Here is a 14,683-nt window from a genome sequence, read left to right as displayed (position 1 = left end):
AGAACATCTGGGTGAAGCCCCAGAAGTTTGGAGAAGATTTGATCATTTTTGTAAAAAAGCTCCATAGAGGGACCGAGCCGCCGCGGAAATTCTAGCCGGCTTGCCTCAACCACGACCCGGCCTGACTTGGTGGTTCGTCCCGGTAAAGAAAAATCTCCGAAAAAGAGACTAAGTCCGAAGGTAAAAAGTTGACTGGGACCTCCCAGCCAGCGTATCCGAGGAGGGCTCCATGGACGTTGGATCAAGATCCAGGTTTACCCCGGTCGAAGGATTTTCACCTCGAAAAAACGACTAAGTCCGAAGGTAAAAATCTCCACCGAGGATTCCAGCATTGCGTATCCGGAGAAGGGCTCCAGGAGGTCGGATAGGACTGGCAGGTTCGTCCCGCTGAAGAAAATCTTCAAAATAAAGACTAAGGGGGTCATTCTAACTCTGGCGGGCGGCAGAGGCCGCCCGCCAGAGTTCCCCCCTCCAGAATACCGCACTGCGGTCAGAAGACCGCTGCGGTTATTCTGTGTTTCCCGCTGGGCTGGCGGGCGACCGCCAGAAGGCCGCCCGCCAGCCCAGCGGGAAACCCCCTTCCCACGAGGAAGCCGGCTCCGAATGGAGCCGGCGGAGTGGGAAGGTGCGACGGGTGCAGTTGCACCCGTCGCAAATTTCGCAGACACTGAAATTCTTTGTGGGGCCCTCTTACGGGGGCCCCACGACACCCCATACCGCCATCCTGTTCCTGGCGGGCAAACCGCCAGGAACAGGATGGCGGTATGGGGTGTCTGAATCCCCATGGCAGCGCAGCTTGCCATGGAGGATTCATGAGGGCAGCGGAAAACCGGCGGGAGACCGCCGGTTTTCCTGTTCTGACCGCGGCCAAACCGCCGCGGTCAGAATGCCCTGCGGGGCACCGCCTGCCTGTTGGCGGTGCTCCCGCCGACCCTGGCCCCGGCGGTCCTTGACCGCCGGGGTCAGAATCACCCCCTATGTGTGAAGGTAAACTTTTAACCGAGGCCTCCCGCGACCTGTAGCCGAGCAGGGCTCCATCGCGGTCGGCCTGAAACTTTGACTTTGCCCCGGTCGAGGTGCAACCAGATGACCCGATTGGCGCTTTTTCTTTCTAAGCGCTAGAAAAATAATAATTCTTTAAAAATTCATATCACCGGTTCCCTTTATCCGATTTTATTCGTTTTTGTGTCATTTTAAAGATAAAAATATAAACTATTTTTATAAATTGGTTTTGGATTTTTAAACTGTTTCCTGTGTTTTATTTAATTACTGTTTTGTGATATTTGAATGCTTTACACATTGTCTCCTAAGTTAAGCCTTGACGCTCGTTGCCAAGCTACCAAGGGTTGAGCTGGGGTTAATTTACTGAGACCTAACTGGACCTAAGTGGAGGTTAGTGGCTTGTTGCTAGGTGTAGGTACCTACCTGCCCTTACCAATAACCCATTTTCCAACATTTTTGGTGGCAGCGGTGGGATCCTGTACTTGTGTTCAGTATCACGTTACAGTTTTAAGTAAAACAAATTAAAAATCCTTTAAATTGTCTTAGTGCAAATATTGTTTAAAAAAAATAATAATAATATTTGCATTCATTTCTATTATTGAATTTTTGAAATTTTTCTAAATTATTGTTTCTAATTTTTGCAAAATGTTTTTGTTGACACAAAACTAGGGAACCATGGAGCTTGATCTAGCTAGCCTACCCACACTGACAGTAGTCCAGCTTAGGGGGTTGTGTACTGAAAGAGGGTTGCCTGCAACCACTGACCTCAGGAAGCAAGTCCTGATCAAATCCCTGACAGCATGGGCTGAGGCCCAAGAGGTAGACCCAGGGGAAGCTCCAGAGGAGGGAGAAACAGGGGAGGATGCTAGCTCTAACCACTCAGGGCATCTGAGCCTAAGTGAGGATGAGGAAGACCGGTCCTCAGTACATACAGTCACTAGGGGCAGACCCAAAGCTAGTGGTGGGAAGGGGGTCCCTTCAGGAGGAGAGAACCCATCCATCAGGGAAAGAGAGCTGGAGGCCCAGCTAGCATACATAGCTTTGGAAGCAGACAAGCTGGCCCTAGAAAAGAAAAAGTGGGCAAAGAAAGAGAAAAGAGATGGTGGCAGCGACAGAGAAGTTGAGGTGTCCATGGGTGGGGGAGTTTGCCCCAGATTACCCAAGGGGGTGGTTCCTGCTTATGTAGAGGGAGATGATATAGACAAGTGGTTGGAGGCCTTTGAGAGGGCACTCCAAATGAGAAGGGTTAGGCCTCAATACTGGGGTTCCCTTTTGTGGGAGTTGGTCCCCAACTCAGGGAGGGATAGGCTTCTGACCTTAAGGGGGGAGGAGGCAGATTCGTACCCTAGTATGAAGAGGTGCTTAACCAAGAAGTTTGGTCTGACCCCAGAGCAGTATAGAATGAAGTTCAGGAACATCCAGAAGGTCAATACCCAGTCTTGGGTTGACTTTGTAGACACCTCACTTAAGGCACTAGAGGGCTGGATTATTGGTAACAAAGTAAATACTTATGAGGGGTTATATAATCTGATCATGAGAGAGCACATCTTGACCAATTCTACCCAAGAAAGGTTACGCCAGCATCTAGTGGACTCTAAGCAGACCAACCCTAGAGAGCTAGGGGAGGCAGCTGACGAGTGGTTGAGAACCAGGGTGGTTGTCAAGTCCCAGGGGGGAGACTCCAAGAAGGGGGGGGCAGGTCCCCAAAAACCTAAGGAGGGAGGTGGTAAGCCCACCACAGAGACTCCCTCTGTACCCCAGAACCCTAAGAAGGAGGAGAGTAAATCCCACTCCCACTCTGACAAGCAGAGACAGGGAGACCCAGGGTTAAAAAAGCTCTTGGACAGTAGGGCTTGCTTTGACTGTCAGCAGACAGGTCACTTCAGAGGAGATGCAGCCTGTCCAAAGAAGGTGGTTAGCACTGGGCTGTCCAGTGTAGCCATGGAGGAGGACTCCTCAGATGATGAAGTCCTCCTAGCATTGAGCTGGGAGACAGGACCAGATGGTAAGCTGGTGATCCCTGAGGGTGGAAGTAGGCACTTCCACCCCATTCAGGTGAATGGGATCCCTACCACTGGCCTGAGAGACACCTGTGCCAGTCACACTATAGTGAGTGACCGTTTAGTGACCCCAGACATGTATGTCCCAGGAGAGACAAGGAAAGTCAGGATAGCCACAGGGGAGGTCACCTCCAAACCTGTAGCCATAGTGCCCCTAGAGAGGGAGGGTATCCTTGACTGGTTTAGGGTGGTAGTCAGTGCTGACCTCCCCCTAGATTGTATCCTGGGCAATGACCTCCCAGAGGTGGGTCTGGTCCCAGATGGGGCGGTCGCCCAGGCCGCCCCCCCAACCCAAAGTCCTGGGGAGTCCGTCCCTACAGTTAGGAGACAGGGGTCCCCAAGAAAAGGAAAGAAGAAAAGGAAGGGTAGGCCACTCTTAAAGAGAGTTCCAGGGAGCCAAAGGCCTTCTGCCCCAGTAGGGGGGGAGCCCAGAGTTGGCACTGGTGAGGCCTCCCCTGACCCCAAGGAAGTCCTGAGTAGTCAGGCAGCTGTCCAGATGCAGGGTGTTGCGCCTCCACTGACAGAAGGGAGAGTGGAAGGAGGGTGTCTGCCACAGGAGGTGGTAGCCCCCCACTCTAGACAGCAAGAGGGGTGCCAGGACCCCAAAGTTGCCCCTAAAGTAACTCAGCCACCTGTCAGTGGAGAGCTTAGGGTGTGGTTCTAGGTACTGACAGCTGTCAGTAGCCTCTGCTGGGTGCTAGCCTTCCTGGCAGCACTGTACTTGGCCTGGGAGGCAGACCCCAGGGCCAATAGCAAAGTAGGCCCCCTGACCCTGTTGGTCATGGTGGGGTTGCTCAAGTGTTGGGTGACCTCTTTGGGTAAGCTAGGTGTTGCCCTAGCAAAGTTAGGAGTAGGGGAGGTGGGCACTTCACTACCCAAGTTGGCAGAGAGAGAGGAGGAAGACCCCCCTAGAGGGAAGTTTCAGTTTGAGATGGGTCCTTTCACTGTTGGGATGGCTTCACTACCCAGAGGGAGTGACCATGACAGGAGGATGTAAGGCAGAGTAGGCCCTGCAAAGGGACAGCCAGTTTTCTTCACTGTCTTCCTCGCCTAACAAGCCAGGAAGACTCTCCCAGGGTTGGGCTAAGTCTCCTGGGCGTGTGGGCTGGGGGGGGCTTGTGTGAGAAAACAGGGCTGATTGCAGAGGCCCCCTAACTTTTTGCCCCCATTTTCCACTTTATGCTGGTGTTTTCCTGACTCTGATGGCGCCCTGGGTACTGCTAACCAGTCCCAGGGCCTGTGCTCTGTGTAAAATGGATATGCAAATTAGGCTAATTATAATTGGCTAAGTTAACCTACCTATATGTCCCTAGTATATGGTAGGGCATGTAGGTTTAGGGACCACAGCATAGGTGGTGCACCCATAGGTGCACTGCTGAGGTGCCCAGTGTCATTTTAAAGGCAGGCCTGCCTTGCTGGCTGCTTTTAAATTAAAGTTATATGCAAATTCGACTTTGGAATTAAAAGTAGTTCCAAAGTCTTAAACTACCTTATTTTTACATATAAGTCACCCCTAAGGTGTGCCCTATGTGCCCCTAGGGCTGGGTGCCACGTAACTATAAGCAGGGACTTTATAAAAATAGTTTTATAAGCCCTGGTGAGGTAAAAACAGCCAAATTCGTTTTTCCCTCTTTGTAGTAAATGGCCTTCATAGGCTAGAATGGGGAGACTTTGTTTTAAATTTTAAAGTCTCCTTAAATGATGCATACCAAGAATTTGGTATCAAATTAATTGTTGTAATAAATCCCACAACTTCCAGTTGTTGGATTTAATATAACTTGTTCAGGTAAATAGTTTTAGACTTTACCTAAAAAGTTGCCAATTTCAGCCCTGCATTGTTTTTGCTGCTGTGCTCTGATTGGCCAGCCTGTAGCAGCTTAGCCAAGCTGCCTTGATGAGGTGTGAAGTGGCCTGGCTTCACACAAAGGAATGTGCCTGTGGGAGGGAATCTCCCCTCAGCAGATGGTGAGGCAGGAAGGGGGAGGGCTGCCAAACTGGTCTTCAAAGGCAGAGAAGGACATTTGGAGCAACCAGCAACACCCCCACATCCTGCAACCCCAGACAACTAGGTGCCCCCTTGATTAGATTAGGAGAGGGCAGGAGAGGGGTGTGTTTATGATTTTTAGCCACACCAGTGGGTGGGCTCAGCCAGATGTAACCTCCAAAAATCAGATTCAGCCATGATGGATTTTTAGAGAATGTTGCCCACTGGGATGGATTTTTGCCACACTTCCCAGGAAGTGGTCATCGCAGGGGGAAGGACCCTGCCCCTGATTGGAGAACCAGGACCCCCCTGCTTTTCACCCAGGAGCAAGGATAAAACTGGCAGACCTGCACCCACACCTCAGATCCCCATCAGATTCCAACAAGAAAGAACTAAAGGAGAAGAAGGACTGCCCTGCTGGACCCCTGGCCTGCACCTGGAACCTGCACTCAGAAGGACTGCACCAGCTGCACACTTGGGCTTCATCACAAGAAGGACTTTGCCTGGCTTCAACTGGTTCAAGGAGGGGCTCCCTGTTTGCTACAGGTGAAAAATTGCTATCCAGAGTCCCCTGCACCAACTCCTCAAGAAAGTGACCAGCTGACCACTGTCCAGTGGCCAAAAAGGAGTTTGGGCCAGGTGCATTCTGGGAGTTGTAATCCGCACCCCCCAAGGACCATCTCAGAACTTCTGGACCCTTGGGTTAAGAACCTTAAAAGAACATCTGGGTGAAGCCCCAGAAGTTTGGAGAAGATTTGAGAATTTTTGTACAAAAGCTCCATAGATGGACCGACCCGCCGCAGAAATTCTAGCCGGCTTGCCTCAACCGCGACCCGGCCTGACTTGGTGGTTCGTCCCGGTAAAGAAAAATCTCAGAAAAAGAGACTAAGTCCGAAGGTAAAAAGTTGACCGGGACCTCCAAGCCAGCGTATCCGAGGAGGGCTCCATGGACGTCGGATCAAGATCCAGGTTTACCCCGGTCAAAGGATTTTCACCTCAAAAAAACGACTAAGTCCGAAGGTAAAAATCTCCACCGAGGATTCCAGCATCGCGTATCCGGAGAAGGGCTCCAGGAGGTCGGATAGGACTGGCAGGTTCGTCCCGCTGAAGAAAATCTTCAAAATAAAGACTAAGGGGGTTATTCCAACTTTGGAGGAGGTGTTAATCCGTCCCAAAAGTGACCGTAAAGTGACGGATATACCACCAGCCATATTACGAGTTCCATAGGATATAATGGACTTGTAATACGGCTGGTGGTAAATCCGTCACTTTTCCGTCACTTTTGGGACGGATTAACACCTCCTCCAAAGTTGGAATAACCCCCTAAGTGTGAAGGTAAACTTTTAACCGAGGCCTCCCACGACCTGTAGCCGAGCAGGGCTCCATCGCGGTCGGCCTGAAACTTTGACTTTGCCCCGTTCGAGGTGCAACCAGATGACCCGATTGGCGCTTTTTCTTTCTAAGCGCTAGAAAAATAATAATTCTTTAAAAATTCATATCTCCGGTTCCCTTTATACGATTTTATTCGTTTTTGTGTCATTTTAAAGATAAAAATATAAACTATTTTTATAAATTGGTTTTGGATTTTTAAACTGTTTCCTGTGTTTTATTTAATTACTGTTTTGCGATATTTGAATGCTTTACACATTGTCTCCTAAGTTAAGCCTTGACGCTCGTTACCAAGCTACCAAGGGTTGAGCTGGGGTTAATTTACTAAGACCTAACTGGACCTAAGTGGAGGTTAGTGGCTTGTTGCTGGGTGTAGGTACCTACCTGCCCTTACCAATAACCCATTTTCCAACACTTACTAGTAGGGTAACAGATGCAAGGATGTTGCAGTATGCAGTTCCCTATTGCCAGATTGTGTTTTAGGATGCTATTCAGATTTGCTGTCCTTAGCCCTGTGACAGGGATGTGAATTGTTGGTTGCATGCAACCACCCCTTTCAGATGTAAATAGGACATTTCAACTGATAATGTGATCATCAGTGGCATAAGTTTACAACATGTGTATACCATAGGCGTTGAATGTAGTGGCTGCTGTGGGTGCTGCCACACCCTCACAATAACCATGCTAGGGTTCAGAAGGTGAAATAGATGTCTTTACATTTTGTTTTTATGTTGTCATATTTGTTGGGTGTTCAAAGACAGAGAGGTCAAATGTTAGGCTATGTCATGTGACAAATTGCTGCTTATTCTTTTAACATGGAGATTGATGTGTACACTTCTTTCTCTGACTGCAAAGTGAGAATTGTTTTGTAAATTCACTGAGTCACAACCTCGCCGGGGTACAGGGAGTGTGAAACAAAAGGTTGTAGGATGTCAATTATATTCTAACACAAACAACATTTAAGTATCTGCATTTAACTGTACATGTATTTCAGAACATATCAGCTGTTAGGAAAGCATACATGAGGAAGCTTTTTTAGCAATTTTAAATTGTGATGGAAATAAAGTATTTAATCAGAGCAAAACAAATCAAGGCAATTTTCTTGGTGATGCGCAAATGATAATTATTTACTGAAACCTGATTATTACATATTATTGCAAGTGCGCTACATAGTTTTATCAGTAAAATGGCATATCTGTGCAAATTCATTGGTCATTTCAATGGAATATGCGCAGTATGTAAACAACTGTGTACTGCCACAGTTGTACTAAATTTGCAACACTGTGCTCCAAAATGCAGCACGAGCTACATACTGCCCCTGTTACACTCTTCTGCTGAATGTAATGATGGCAGCACTCCCACTTTGAAAATTGTTCCTGCACTACTGATGTATATTGAGATCGTGGAGTGTGGTTAACCATAGACAATCCTTTCAAACCCAACAACAAATTTTTACACCATGACCCATGTAACCACAGATGAAAACTCCAATCTATAAAGGTTTCAAAGCTTTATATTATAATCACTGAGCCAAAGTCACGTAAATAGTGTGCAAAAATCAAGTTGTAAAGGTAAATAAAAAACATAGGTTGACCAAATCTAGGAAACACGTTTAATCTACTCAACATCAACACCATTACACTTTCAAGAAGAATAATGCACATTAATAAAGTCACAATTTATAACACAGAAATATTCTTTAAATCCGACTGCGAATACATTAGTCAAATCAGATTACAAAGATTTAGAAATCAAGATTTTGACATGTTATCCTTATTTCTAAACAAATTAGGGCAAGCATGTGTGGGAACAAGCTAACACACGCAGGCTCTTTTCCTAGACCTGAAGTGTAGGCATGGATTTTCCCCACGCTTGAGTTCACAGTTGGATGGGGAAAAAATATAATAGTCAGTATCACCTGCCAACAATCCTTTGACAGTGCTCCTGAAACAATCTCACACTTTGTTTTCTTTTGTGTGGCATATAGGCTCCCAAGGAGAAAGTGCTATATTCCCATGTGTAAAATTCTGGGCATAAGGACTCTTGGATCAGCTGTTAGGATACCAAAATCAGACACACATGAAGTGATTGTTGTTAGTTTAGCCACATTTCTTCATACTGCTTGTATTATTAATAAAGTGCAGGAAGATCACCCTGTTATTTCAATCACAGCCTAATAGAATTAGTGGTACCCCAGATGAGGCATGCAAGAACTGTGCTATCATTTCTGATTATTTAATTATCCAACGTGATCCCATTATCCAGCTTGTATTGTGATGATGAACCAGTATGGATGCTGCTAAATCAAACAAAGAAAAAAATCGTAATTCTTACGTTGTGTAGTGAGGAAATTTTAATATGGAATGTTGCGCACAACAGGATTGTGGTATAATTGGTGATCAAGTCCACTTCCTTTCATGCTGGTTTTAAAAATAACATCATTTTTACTTAATGTAATGTATTTATAATGTTTTGAGCTTTGTATAATGTGTGTTTTGATAGATTTATATGGATTGAAATATCTTAAATAAACAAATTACAACCACTAAAAGTGAAAAAAGAAAGAAAATAATATTTTGGAAAATCAGGTATCTTGGGCTAAGTTAAGCTAATTAAGAAAAGCAAATAGACAGGTGTCAGCATGCTAACTTCTACTCAAGAATCGTGGGTTGGGGAAAATAACATTTGTATTATAATATACCTCTCCCAGGGTCAGCATTCAATTAAGTTTCATCAGCAGAGTATATAAATAATCATCCTTGTCCATTAGAAACACCATCAGGGAAAAAAGCAAAGTGCACGGGCTTCAGAGGGAAATCAGGAAGCATCTAAGGGTCAAGTAAACAGAACAAGATTCTAAAGGTGTCTGACTGAAACTGACAAAGTCCATCTCTAATTACAAATACTCCAAACAGTGTGATTGATCATATCAGTGAGTCCACATAATGCAAAAGGGGCAATTTCCAATTAGAATTGGAGCTCAAATCAAATTTGCAACATGACAGAAAATTCTCAGGTTTGAAACAAAGTCAGCTCTACTTTTTGTTTGAATCCAGTAGAGTATAGCAATTTTGTACATCACTTGTTGCAATCTGCATTTTCTCATAGGGTGAGATGATTTCAACAGTTCTCATGAGAAAGAACCAGTCAACAATATCCACCACTACTTTAGCTTTCAATCTCCAGGTCTGAGTCTTCTAGAATCAAGATCTTTGGGAAACCAATCTTATAGAGTGAACTGCGGGACTCTTTACTATTCATGAGAAACAATCTGATGGAAAAATTAATGTTAGAGGAGAATAAATGATTCAGCACTTTTACATGCCTGCAAATATGAATATTTCAGGCCTAGTCATGCTAACACAAGGAATACAATGCATTAATATTGTTATTAATAAAAACACATAATATGTAAACATATAAATTCAGCATTAATAATATATCATCAGAGTATGTAAAACATTTCATTATTAATTTAAATCTTTGTTAAAGCATCACACTAAGTATGACAGAAAAGTGCATTTATATTTTCTGTGCACATAACCTTATACAAATAAATCATATTGAACACTATAAATCACTTTGTTTCACTACTAACAGTTACTCTAATGTATAAAATATACTTCAACATTATTTTATTCTTGTTAGCACTTTGGCAATTCAGGCATGCTGACCGTCCACCACAAAACAAAATGCGAGCACTTTTAAAATATGTGTCAATGCAGCTTTTCTCTATGTTGGGCTTCCTAAAACGTGAATATGAATGTTATCAAATGCTGAAGTCTGAGTCACTAAAAGCATTACTAAACTGTTAGGCTTCAACACTGGTTTCCTATAAATACCTATAAGATGTTTGCCTGTTTTTCTTCTGCTTAGGCTTCTTCCAATCCTGTTTTACTAAACTGTGCTAATAAGCCCTGTTGGCCACAATTTCCAGATGCCTCTAAATGTAATTTCTAATCCTACTTGCTATAGCAGGGCATAATTCTGGTGGTCTGGTCATGTTCTGTAGTGCTGGGGTCAATCGCAGTGACCGTGCACTGACTGAGTGCACTATTATTACTTAAAGACATATTCCACAAACGTTTTAAAGAAAGTAAACTTTTTTTTTAACTCAGCTCCATTCCTTTAAGGTAACATTAACAAATGTTTACTTTATTTAAATGTGATCACAAATATGGCAGTCTGCTGACCCCAATCAACTGGCTGGCCAATCTGACTCTTAATTACTGGAAATCCATGTTTTTAATGCAGTATTCACATACCTGTGCAGCATACAAGCATGGTCATAAAAAGAACAGTAAATCACGAAGCATGTCCATGCTCCCCTTCTTCCCCTCAAGAACTTGTGCACTCTACCATCCCCTTTCAATAACACAATATGCCAGACACTTGTATTCTATTTGTGGGGCTCTAACTGGAAAAAACTGTTGGTGATCGCAAAAATAGAGGTATACAAGAAGCATAACTATGAAGCTTTTCCATTTCAAATGTATTATTTCCATTTTAGAAGTCAGTAATCTTTTATCGATGTTTACAATGGTATTGCAACCTCATACCAGAATATCTCTTTAAAGAGCATGTTGTAGGCGTTCCTGTTATATGTTTTGTAATCAAAAGCAAGTTGCAAAATAATGAAAAGTTATGGAGTCCTGAGTTGGGGTAGTAATGCATTTACAAAAGAAAAAGGGACCCTTGTACACTTTGGCTTTGTGAATTAAAGTTTGTTGGTAGTGGTCTAGGGGACCACTCCCACCACTCAAACAAAATTTATTTTGGAATAAAGTAAACTTTTGTATTAAAGCATCAGTCTTATTAAACTCAAAGAAAATGGGCTGCAGCTATAGAAAAAGTTAATTTATTTATTCAGCAATGATAGACGTGGGTTTCTGCAGACCCTAGCAGGCCACCATCCCTGTGATGGCCATCAATCCTAGAGAGCCACAGTTTACATTCTACCTCATTATTATTCACAAGGTAAATCAGATTACTTCCCACTATCATTTGGAATTTTATAAAAAGACCTCCTAGTAAATCAATCAGATCCTAAAAAAATTGTATTAGTCTGCAAAATACTGGTCACACTTTGCAACCACTATTCAGCGATCACTTGTTTGTATTTGGGACCCAATAAGTACTTGCTCATTGTAAATGTAAGTGCACCTATATAGCACTTACTACCTTTGATGAGGCATTGAAGCGCTGTACTTTAATTAGCACGATACTCTGCAATCTAAGGTTAGTGGTTAGTCCAGTGGTTATAGGTAATTATTGTGATTAGTCAAGTGTGCTTAACAAAAAATGACATGCTTTTACTCCAGTTACTTTGTGATAGATTATATTAATTCAGCTTAGGTGTGATTATTAATGAGGGATATGTGTTTTCAGGTGAATAGTAGAGATTCAATAGTGTTAGGTTGAGGGATAAGGTTTTAACCACTTCTGTGATGAGGATGTAACAGTTACGTCCTCAGCTACGCTAGTCATGTGATGAGGGTATAACCATTATGTCATCTGCACACAAACTTCAAATGCCTCTGCTGTTTTCAGCAGAGGGACTTGTTTTTTCTAAAAACAACATTTGGGAGCTGGGAAAGATATTTCCCAATTTCTGAGGCTATTTTTAATTTTCAGTGAAATGCCAAACAGCGCACACAGCACGCTGGTGTCATTTCATTGAAAATGAAAGTGAAATGTCCCAAGCGGCTCATTTAATTTTCACTGCCTAGGTTCTTGTGGAGTTATCTCAGGGCCCTGACACCCTAGGAGAATCTCCCCTTTCCAATGGCACTTTTCACTAGTGGATCCCTGCTTTACGATCGCTGCATGATGGCGGTCACCAAGCAGTGACCCCCCCCACTAGACACCAAGGAGGAGAGAGCAGCCCTTTAGGCAAGGGCTTTTGCTCCCCTCTTGTTTAGGCCATATTCAGTCCCTCTACCTCCCCAGGGGCAGAAGGGGGAAATAGCCACCAATCTGCCCTCCCAGGTGGTCAGAAAGCCCACTAGACCCAGGACTTTTTCCCAAACTTATAGAGGTGGGGGCTGCCAAAAGTGGGCATGCCAATGCCCCTCCCCTCCCCGGACACAAACAGTCTTTCTGCACAACCGGGTGACAGATGGGGGTCATTACCCCCAATAAGATCCCCAGGAGAGGGTGGGGGAGTCAGAAAGCCCACTAGACACCAGGGATTTGTTTATTGAAAACAGGGGTGGAGGTTGCCTATAATGGGAATGCCAATGGCCCCACCACTAGACACAAATAGGAACAAGCTTTCAACCCCCCGGGGGCAGATCGGGTTTATTAACCCCCAATCTGCCCCACAGGGGGGCAGAAAGCATGCTAGACACCAGGAATTATATTTTTTATTTATATCAGTGGAAGCTGCCCAACATAGGCATGTCTATGCCCCCCACCCAAAAAGATAAACAGTCTTTCTGCCCACCCTGGGGGAAAAATGGAGGCAATTATCCCAACTGCCCCCACCACTGGTGGGGCAGAAAGCCCACTAGGCAGCAGGGGTAACTTTTTTGTAGGGATGGGAGTAGCCCAGCATAGGCATGGCTAAGCCCCCACCCCCTCAAAATGAGGAAACAGTCTTTACGCTCCCCTGTGGACTAAAATATTTCACCCCAATGGCAAACAAGAGGATATTTGATTTTTTTTTAAATTAGGCCAAGAGAGATTGGCTGAGGGGAACACTGAATAGTACAAAATATGTGGCTCCTTTAAGATTCCAGAACTTTCCATCTAAGAAATGCGTGGACAAAGTGGTTTTAGACAAATTTTGAGGTTTGCAAGGGATTTTGGGTAAAAACATGTGGTGGGAGCCACACAAGTTACCACTCCCTGGATTTCCCTAGGCGTCTAGTTTTTAAAAAATTACAGGTTTGCTAGGTTTTCCTAGGTGCTGACTGAGTGAGGGCCTAAAACCCACAGCTACCCACTTTGCTAAAATTGGTCACTTTTGAGTGGAAAAAATTGATGTATCCATGTTGTATTTTGGGCAATTTCCTGTCTCGGCACTAGGCTAATCCACACAAGTGAGGTATCATTTTCCTCAGAGAATGTAGGAGAATGATGGGTGGAAGGAAGTTTGTGGCTCTGTGCAGATTCCAGAACTTCCATCACAGAAATGTAAGGAAAATGTGATTTTTTAATCAAAGTTTGAGGTTCTCAAGGGATTTTGGGTAAAGCAACCTGGAGAGAGCCACACAAGTCATGGAATCATGGATTCCCTGGGGTCCTAATTTTAAAAAAGGTACATGTTTGCTAGGTTTCCTTATGTGCCAGGTAGGGCCCAAAATCCATGATGTATCCATGGTGCATTTTTGGATGTTTCCTGTCGTGGGCACTAAGCCTACCCACACAAGTGACGCACCATTTTCATCAGAAGACATAGAAGAATGCTAGGTGAAAGGAAGTTTGTGGCTCTGTTTAGATTCCAGACCTTTCATCTCAGAAATGTGAGGAAAATGTGTATTTAGTAAATGTTTGAGGTTTGCAAGGGATTCTGACTAAAATAACCTGGTGAGAGCCACTCAAGTCACTCCCACCCTGGATTACCCTAGGTATCTAATTTTCAAAAATGTATGGGTTTGCTGGTTTCCCTATGTGCCAGCTGAGGTTGGACCCACAAACCACATCACCCCACTTGGCAAAAAACGGGGCAGTTTGGCGTAGAAATATGTGATGTATCATTGCACCAGGCCTACCCACACAAGTGAGGTACCATTTGTATTGGGATACTTAAGGGAACACAGAATAGTAGAACATGTGTCATTACTAATTGCATTTCTCTGCATTTGCACCTTCCAAATGTAATACAATGTGTAAGAATGAAGTAATTTTGAAAAATACCCTCCAATTCGCATGCTAGTATGGGTGCCCACAAATTCAGAGAAGTGCAAATAACCCCTGCTTCTGCACTCCAGATCTTGTGCCCATTTCAGAAATACATTGGCTTCCTTGATACCTACTTTTCACTATTTATATTTTACCATATGACTCAAGTCTGCCTGTCTATGAAAGCTGGAAAGATGATGATGATTTCAGCACCACAAACCCTTTGTTGCCATGTGCAAGGAAGGAAAAAAACAGATGCTTTCTTCTGCAGCACTTTTGTCCCATTTTTTCCCAATCTCAAAATGTAGCTATATTTTGCCCATTTTCTCAGTCCCCTCCAGGGGAATCCACAAACCCTGGGCACCTTTAGAATCCCCAGAATATTGGACAAAAGGGACAGAAA

Source organism: Pleurodeles waltl, chromosome 5 (assembly GCF_031143425.1).
Source record: "Pleurodeles waltl isolate 20211129_DDA chromosome 5, aPleWal1.hap1.20221129, whole genome shotgun sequence".
NCBI lineage: Eukaryota > Metazoa > Chordata > Amphibia > Caudata > Salamandridae > Pleurodeles > Pleurodeles waltl.
The sequence above is the reverse complement of the archived record's forward strand: the minus strand, read 5'-3'. Positions refer to the sequence as shown.